Source organism: Pteropus alecto, unplaced genomic scaffold (genome assembly GCF_000325575.1).
Source record: "Pteropus alecto unplaced genomic scaffold, ASM32557v1 scaffold670, whole genome shotgun sequence".
NCBI classification, from domain to species: domain Eukaryota; kingdom Metazoa; phylum Chordata; class Mammalia; order Chiroptera; family Pteropodidae; genus Pteropus; species Pteropus alecto.
The window spans coordinates 29159-38526 of NW_006429112.1; the positions used below are offsets into that span (position 1 = coordinate 29159).

The following is a 9368-nucleotide window of genomic DNA, read 5'->3' on the forward strand; positions in this document are numbered from 1 at the left end:
TAGAATTACTTTTTGTAATTTTTTACATTTGTAAATTCACTCACTTTTGCTTTTATCTTTAATATTCCCTTCCTTCCATTTCTTTTGAATTTAATATGCACTCCTTCTTTTCTGGTTTCTTAGGGTGACAGCTTAAATCATTGACTTTAAACATTTCTTCTTATCTCATTTAAGTACTTCAAGCTATAAATTTCTGTTTCTGCACTGTTAGCTGTATCCCACAAATTTAGAGATGTACTGTTTTTATTTTTTTAATTCAGAATATTGTCCAATCTTTCTTTTAACTTCTCTTTAACCCATGGATTATTTGAAAGTGTTATTTCCAAATATAGAGAGATTTTCCAAAGTGTTTTCCATTTTTATTTTCTTGTTTAATTGCATCGTGATCCCATAAAGAACATTCTTTATATGATTTCTTTTTCTTCACCACTAATTTACATGTACATTTTATTTATTTTGTATCAAATTTATTGGAGATGACACTGGTTAATAAAATTATGTAAGTTTCAAGTGTACAACTCAATAACATATCATTTGTGTATTTCATTGTGTGTTCACAATCCGAAGTTGAACATCCACAGTATATTTGAACCTCTTTACTCTTGTATAACTCTCCTTTCTCCTCCTTCCCTCTGGTAATCACTAAACTGCTATCAGTGTCCATGAATCTCTGTTTGTCTGTCTTGTTTGTTTGTCATGTTCGCTTGTTGCTTTCAGTTTTATATCTCACATATAAGTAAAATCATATGGTTCTCAACTTTTTATGTCTGACTCATTTTGTTTATTATAATAATCTCAAGATCCATCTATGTTGTTTCAAATGAAATATTCCATCTTTCCTTATGACTGAGTAATATTCTATTGTATACATGTACCACATCTTCTTTAACCAATCGTCTGTCGAAGGTCACTTCAGTTGTTTCCATATCTTGGACACCGTGATTAATGCTGTGATGAACATCAGGGTGCATATAGTTTTACAAATAAATGTTTTCAAAATTTTGGGATAGATACCCAGAAGAGAGATTGCTGGGTCATATGGTAATTCTATTCTTAATTTTTTGAGGAACCCCCATACTGTTTTCCATAGTGGCTATGCCAGTTTACATTCCCACCAGCAGAGTATGAGGATTTCTTTTTCCCCACAACCTCTCCAACACTTGTTATTACTTGTGCTGTTGATGACAGCCATTCTAAAAGGTGTGAGGTGGTGTCTCATTGTGGTTTTGATTTGCATTTCCCTAATAGCTAGTGAAGTTGAGCACCTTTTCATATGTCTGTTGGCCATTTGTATGCTTTCTTGAGAGAAATGTCTGTTCAGGTTCTCTGCTCATTTTTTAATTGGATTGTTGTTTTTTTGTTGTTGTCAAGTTATATGAGTTCCTTATATTTTTTGGATATTAGCCCCTTATCAGAGGCGTTGTTTGAAAATATTTTCTCCCATTCAATGGTTGCCTCTTTTTAGTTTGTTAGTTTCTTATCAATTACCAAAAAAAAATTATTTCTTTGCTGTGCAGAAGCTTTTTAGTTCATATGATTTCAATCCTTTTAAATATATTAAAATTTGTTTAATGGTATTCTTGGTGAATGTTCCTTACGCTCTTGAAAACACTATGCTTTCTGCTATTGTTAGGTAAAAGTTTATGTCTACTAGGTCAAGTTGGTTGATAGTGTGGTTCAAGTCTTTTAGACATCAAAGGTCTCTTTTATCTTATCCTTGTAATTCATCTGCATCTTGTGACAAAATATTCAGCACCAAGCCACAAGCAATAACTGAATTATCTGAGCTTAACCCAATATCTTTTCACTAAAGGTAAATGCATGGCTTCTTCACCACCTCATAAATATCACATGTTCATAGATCTTATATATCTACTCTCCGAAAAGTGAAGGGTTTTTTGTTTTTTTGTTTTTTGTTTTTGTTTTTGTTGGGGGGGGGGTGTTTGTTTGTTTGTTTGGGTAAGATAAAAGTATTCCAGGTGGCCTTATTTTTAAAAACGTAAGTAATTAAAAACTCAGAGAGTTAAATTTTCTAAAACAAAACAAAACAAGGTGAAGAACAAATAAAGAGTCTTGCTATTTAGTCCACATTCACCTTGAAAAAAGGAAGTAGAGAATCCCTCTCCAAAATTGCAAGTTAAGAAATCTTCAACAATGATATCAAAGTAGACACATCCCATATTTAGGCTCATGTTCTGGCAAAGGTCATTTCAGACACTTAATAGTTTCAGGCAAAATTAGATACACAAGAAAATTAAGAGATGTAGCTATTGTGTTTTCAGCTTCAAGTTGATAGACAACTTTCCATGAACTAAAAATTTATTTGGAAGAAATCTCCATGTAATTGAGAGGTTAATCCAGCCATTAAAATTCTATTCCTTGGGTGAGGGGATCCACTTATGGAGATGGTGATCATTTTTGAATTGTGGATACAGCTTCTTTTTTAAAAAAAAAAAAGTTTCTCATGTTTTTGACAAATGTAGACATTTACAATAATATTAGTTACTGTAACCAAGACATTTACAATACTTTGCATTTCCTTAAGTTCTAACTAAACTATTGCAAACATCGTTAGCTTTTTTCCATTTATCCCTGACACATTTATTCTTATCAGCCTATTTATTAAATTTTGTCACTTTTCTAGTAAAACTGTTTTTACTTTCCCTAAAAATAAGGGCCATCATCTTTATCATAGGTAATGTGAAAATTACTTTTAACATCCCAAAACTCCTATTCTCCTTTTTATTTCCTTAAAGCAAAATCCATCATCTTTAACTATTGTTGTTTTTATTAATATTTTCAAGTCTGCTATCTTAGAGTTTCTTAAAACAAAATTGTCTTCAGTAGTGTTGTTCCCGTAGAGAAGGTCTTGATACACTGTTTACAATGGCCCCAACTATAGGATCAGAGCCTCCTCTTGATTTCCTCACAGTGACTACTGAGACTATGTTACAACTGTTGACATGATTTCAGTCCAGTTTCAAGAAAGAGTGACAATAAAGTTCAGAAATAGTAATTCTTCTTTGTCTTAACACAGACTGTTTTTTGTTGTTTTTTTTTTTTTTTCAGTAATGCATTGTTAACTTCTAATTTAGTTTAGGTTGTGTAGCCAAGATTTATCTTCCCTCGTTGCTTTAGTTTACTCCTATCCCAATTTACACAGTAAATACTGCACATGTCTCTTTATTGACCCCTTAAATCCATCCTCTATATTGCCAATCTAGTTATCTAGTTATCTTTCATCCCCATTAAAAACTGCTCTATGTGTCAAAAACATAAAACAAAATATCCCCAAAACAAGAAAGGAGTGAACTGTACCATCGGCATTTTTGTTTGCAGCTTGAAGGGAAAATTCCCTGGTAATGTTTAAAATTGGAATTTCTGTTATTTTAAGTCTTTATTTGACACAGTTTTAAGCTTTCATCTGACACAGTTTTAAGCTTTTTTAGTTATTGGGGAGTGAAGCATGTTAGTTCAACTTTAGACAGTCTAAAATTGCTTCATTTATTTATTTTTGTCTTCTGGCCTACTGTTTGCATACCTGGCATCTCGTATCATCCTTCTACAGACTTTCTGAGTTAAAAAAAGTACTTATCCATGATGCTTTTATAAAACTGAAATAAAAATATAGTCACTCTTACTTCATGAGTATTCTGTTCTGTTTACCAACTTTACCACTCTTCCAAGTCTATATCATCCCTGAAACTTGCACTGTTCTTTAATTTTTCATCAACTAGCTGATTTACATTAATACATTTTGACATATGCTTGACATATATTTTTCTAATAAAATTTTATGCATGGCCTTTATTTCATGTGAGATCACATCCAAATAATGCAACATGACATACAAAGGCCTCTATGTTCTACTCTTACATAAGGCCATGTCCCCATCCTCTTATTCTATGTCTGTGCTTCTCAATCTACCTGAGGTGAAAGACTAATTTTTCCCCAAAATTTATTACATACCAATAATTTTGAAAAATACAATGCAATGAATTATTTCAAGAAATAAAATAAAAAGGAACCACAGAAGACCTTTTCTTGTTACACTATTAGATTAAAATACATAAAATTACTCTGTTTAATTGTTCTAAAAGTTTTTAAACATTTACTTTCAATTTTTATATGTCTCGTCATGGACAAATGTAACAAATGTTTCCTAAGTTTTGTCCTGTTCTTTGAATGGAATACACTTTGAATAGAATAGCTCTATGCTTCAGTTATCTTCAAATGCTGAGAATCCCCACAACATTCAAAACTGAAATATTGTCTATCTCTGTGCCTTACTTCCTCAATTTGGATTTCCCCCATGAGTGAGCCTGATGTACTTACCATCTTTCAACTCTCATTTTAAATGGAATATCTAAAGCCTTTTTTGTAATCCAACAGGAAGAAAAGGCCACTCCTTCCTTTATGTCTTCAACCTAACCCACAAGACAAAGTATTTGCTTCTAACTAGCAATCACAGCATTGTATTCTAATTATTTGTTCATATGACTATCTCCACCATTATATAGTAGTTCTCAGACTTCTTATTATTGCCCTCAAATAAGTGTCTTTAGCATAGATACATCTCAATTCTAGACCTAAACCATGGTCTGTTAGATCTTTACATTCTGAATCTTAACTGGCATTTTAAATCAAATATTCAAAATTAAATTCTGTTTGTCCTCCAAATCTGTCTCTTTTATAGTCTTATCTATCTTAGCTAATTAAAATTATGAATGGAATTTCAGCCTCTCCAGACAAAAAACTGATTTCTTGTTTTTCTAACACAACAGATTAAAATCTATCATCAAGTTCTATTGGCCCTATTTCTAAAACACACACAGTTTCAAGTTTCATTTACCACCTTCACCTCAAGTGCTATGGTTTACTATTATACTTATCTTCTTGAATTATTACAATAGGCTTGAAATTAGTCCTGCTACTTCCACCTTTGCTCCCATCACCAAGTCTAGTGTCATAGAAGCATAACATACAGTGGGGAAAAGAATTGACTTGAGACCAAAGAAGCTAGCTTGAACCAGATTAGAAATTCAAGAATTATTGTGACCAAAAAAAAAAACAGAATTGTATGGAAAAGTCCACTCAAATAAAAAACATTGGAAATATATTTGTACTACATACCTATGCTGGAAACTGCAAGGTCCCTATCTGAGCCTCTTCATTTTCATAGAGGTCACTTCCTGTGGCCCACTACCATTTTATAATTTATTGTTCCAAATAGTTCATTCCACCTTTCTCTCTAGTCTCTAATAGCCTGTCTCTAGATAGGCTGTCTGAACATGACATACAAAAGGTGTTGGGCTCTCAACAGTGAAAGGGCTGGCCCAAAACCTTGCTAATGGAGAAGAATATAGCCTTGACAAATAATCATGGAACCTTGTCTGTTAACTTGAAAATAAAAACTTCCACTAAGAAGTCTATACAGTCTGTTCAGTTATCCCATCCAAAGGAAATTGTTAACTGGACATCAGTACAAATTCTGATCTTAATAGCTTCCAGCTCTCCAACAGACTTCAATATATCTTCATTAAAGTAATTAAATAATTTTCAAATGTATATTTGTGTATTTCTCCTTATTTTTTATAAGGAGAAAATAAACTGTAAATAATAATGATGATCATAATAATAAACCAAAATAATAAAGAAAATAAACACATAGCTTAACTAGATTCCAATCACACTTTTCTTTATTGGCTTAGCTCTGCCCATCAAAATTATCCACAACCCCCACATTTTCTTCATTAACTGTTCAAAATATTAATTTCTCCACTGAATATGCACATCTACCAAGATGAACATGTACAGAATCTCAGAGAAGCTGAAATGCCATTCCAACCTCATCCTCATTTTGACAGAAGATATCTCATATGTCGTTATTTTCTTTAAAAATCTCCAAAGATGCACAAACACCCAATCACTGTGAAGTCTGAAGAACTATCCTACCTGCTTCACCTCTGGTGAGACACAAAGGGAGAGAAAGCAGTTTAATAAGAACACAGAGAAATGATGCAGAGATGTCAAAGAGGGAATGAATTAAGACAACATCATTAATTTAACAAAAATTATTTTAGTCAACATTTATTGAGAAATATTTAATTAAGCAGAACCAGCTGCATAATTTGTGGGGCCATTCATTATCATGAAAATGCTAGTACAAAATAAATTTATTGTTCGGAAATTATTAAGAATTTTAAGATGGTTACAACAGCACAGGTAATATGCTCATGAAGCTAGCCCTGAATCCAGGTTAAATTTTTGATCATGGAGAAAAATACAAACACCTAAACACTGCTTTCAAGGAATTGAGATTTAAAAAAAAAAAAAGAGCAAAAACCTAAATAATTGCCGTTTATAGTAGGAAGAGATGACTGTATTTAGGAAGATCTGGGGAGAACATAAGAGATTTCAACTGAGCAATCCAGGGAAGAAATAAGAGTTTGAATCAGAGTATAAAAGATCAATAGTGGGGAACTTGTAGCCAAAGCAGAAGAGAGACTGCTGGAAGATGGGGTTTGGAGACAGATTTACAAAGAAGTTAGAATCTCTTTACAGAACAAGCTATTTTAACAAAATCATGCTTTGCTTATTGTTATGCATCCTGTTTAAGAAGAAGCAGACAAGAATTTTATATATAAGGTAAAACAAATGTCATCAGAGTTGGTGTAAGCTCGTTTTCCATTTCTTCAAGAATATGCTTTGAGCCATGATTTCTTTACCAAGCAGAGGTGATTTCTTGAATTCTTGGGGTCTTGGGTGTTGACTTCTGTGGAAAAGACAGGGCTAGGTACATTGAGGAGAGCAGATACTCTGATTTGAGCTATGGTAAAAGAAGAGGATTTTGATCTCAAAGAAGGGCAATCAGAGAGAAAGAGGAGAGAGAAAAGAAGATAGAGAAAAGAAAAATGAGTTAATAAGTTGAAGAAACAGAACAAGAAAAGTCTCACCTCTCTTTTTAAACCAAAAGCCAACTACAACCAACATGACCAGGGTTACTATTACAGTCAAGCAGATCAGTATCAGGAAGATGGAGCATCCATCTGTTTGGGGATAAAGAAGGGTGTCAACCTATAAAGTACTCTCTATTCTACCTTAGTTAATGCTTTTTCTTTCACAAGAGTGAAGCCTTTTAAGAAATTTTCTCTGTATTTTCTAGAGCCCTCATTTCAATTCCTCCTGAATCTATGTCCCTGATCTCCCCTTCCCTCTCTCTTTCACCAAATCATTAAGTTCTTTCTTTTCTCTTTAGTACCTCTAATTCTCAACTTCTATTTTCTTGAAATTTAATTGTTGTCATTCTTCACCTGTCTTTATTTGGATTCTCCCACTTTTATTTTCTTGTGCATAGCATTCCTATCCATTTCTCCAGCTTCTCATTCATTAGCCCAAGGACAATGGGAAGACTATCCTTTCACAGCTGACCCCCAGTTTTTTCTCACCCAAGTGAATGATTATATCATGGCCTCCTAGACTGCTGTGTTTCACTCAACAAGCGAAGCCAGCCACCTCTCCAGCTGCCACATCCAAGGTTACTCAAAGATACCATGTCCCGTCAGCACTAGGGATAATGTAACCTTGATAATGTAACCCCGCTGTTCCTGTTCACCCCACATTCACATCACCCACACAGGTTTTGGGTGAAAGCCAGAGACATGGCACACCAGCAGCAGATGACCAGGCTCAGGACTGTGGTCTTTAGACACCCAAGCCTCTGGCTTCTCTAGTGAGAGAGGGGAAGATGAGGAGAAATAAAGTTTATAGGGGCACTCTAGATCATAACTTAGTGACTAAGGTACCTTGGTAGTTTGAGTATTCCCTTCTTTCTCTTATCTTGGAAACAGTTCTAAACATACACATCTCATCCTCTAGTCTCTTATGTGTTTCAAAATGATGATAAAGAGTAAAAAACTCAAATACAAGTGTTAAAGCATTAGAGATATGAGAAGAAAGAAAGTTGAGCTCACCTTGTCTTTCTAGTTCTGACTTCTCTGCACCAAGGAGGTCTGACAGAAATCGAGGACAAGTGTCACTGAGAAGGATCTGCACAATTTCTTTAATAACTCTATAGTGATTGAGCACGTTACAGCCATTCTGAGCCTGACTCCCTGCTCCTGAAGATGGCTTCCAGGAATTTCCTTGAAAACTCAAGAAATCTGATCCTTAATATGCCCCATTTAAGAAGCTTCCTGAGGCCTTCTCAGCATGCATTCTACAGCCAAATGACATCTGGTGCTCAAAGGGATCTGGAGGTGGACAAGAAAAAAAGAATCAGTATGGAATGAATTATAGGGAGGGAAGGAAACAGTCTAGAAAAGTAAAGAGATTTAAAGGAAGAAAAAAATTCTGGGGAATCACATGGGAGACTAGAGTTGGGGTGGGAAAGGGGGAAGAAATTTGTGAAAAGAAAACGTGAAGATAACAAAGATATTTTGAAACAATTAATGTGAAGGGACTATATGGGAAGACTGTCAGAAATATTAGAGACCAGTCAGGAAAAGCTCACTTGAGAGTAATTACGTACAAGCTTGTCCATGTAATCACCCAGGCCAGGGAAAAAGAGGGGTAGATCCTGGTTGGGAAAGGCTGAGTCTGAGGCTGGTGTTGGTCGGAAGAAGAGCAAAAGGAAACAACTATTCCAAGGAGCTAGAACATAAGGATATATTCAGGAGTGTGAAGAGTTATGTACATGTAAGTTCTTCAGTGTATATGGTAGGGAGGAAGTTAGAGTGAAAATGGTGGTGAAGCATAGAGCAGAGGAGAGAGAGTGAGCCACAAGATACAGGGAACAAGGTCAGAAAGTCTGGGTAATGATCAGAGCCCATACACCATCTTCCCCTTTGGGAGATGGTTGGAGATCTCTGAGAAATATCAGCTTGGAAAAACAAACTCACATTCAAACTGAAACTGGCTGGCAAAGGCCTGCACCTCCTGAGGGAAAGCATGCAAGTACAACTGCAATAGCGCCTGGAGGTTCTTCAACTCTTCCTTGCTAAAGATACCACGGGACCAGGGCCATAGAAATTGGATAGTGCCTAAAACACCATTCCAGCAATGAGTCTGCAGTTCACCCAGCCAGCCTGAACCCTGGGTGTGTGCCCAGCTGTGGTTGGCAAAGGAGGAAATCTGGATCAAATGAAAGGTTAGGGGCTCTTCTGTTGTTAGATGATGGGGTCTTAGAACCTGGAGATCTGAGAGATAGAAATGACAAGTGAGAAAGTATGAAAGGGTGGGAGAAGAGGGACCCACATAAGAGAAGAAAGATATAGATACAGTTTGCACATATGCCCATTTCACCTACCCATTGGGCCAACTTTCTCTCCCCAAAATCAGAGAGAGAAACTGAGACTGGGGGCAAGGAT

The 9368-nt window shown here is 35.2% G+C and overlaps 1 pseudogene; it reads right to left on the reverse strand.

Annotated features, from left to right (window-relative positions):
• Positions 1-6663: 6663 nt before the first annotated feature.
• LOC102878021 lies at positions 6664-9303 on the reverse strand (annotated as a pseudogene).
• Between the last annotated feature and the right edge of the window lie 65 nt (positions 9304-9368).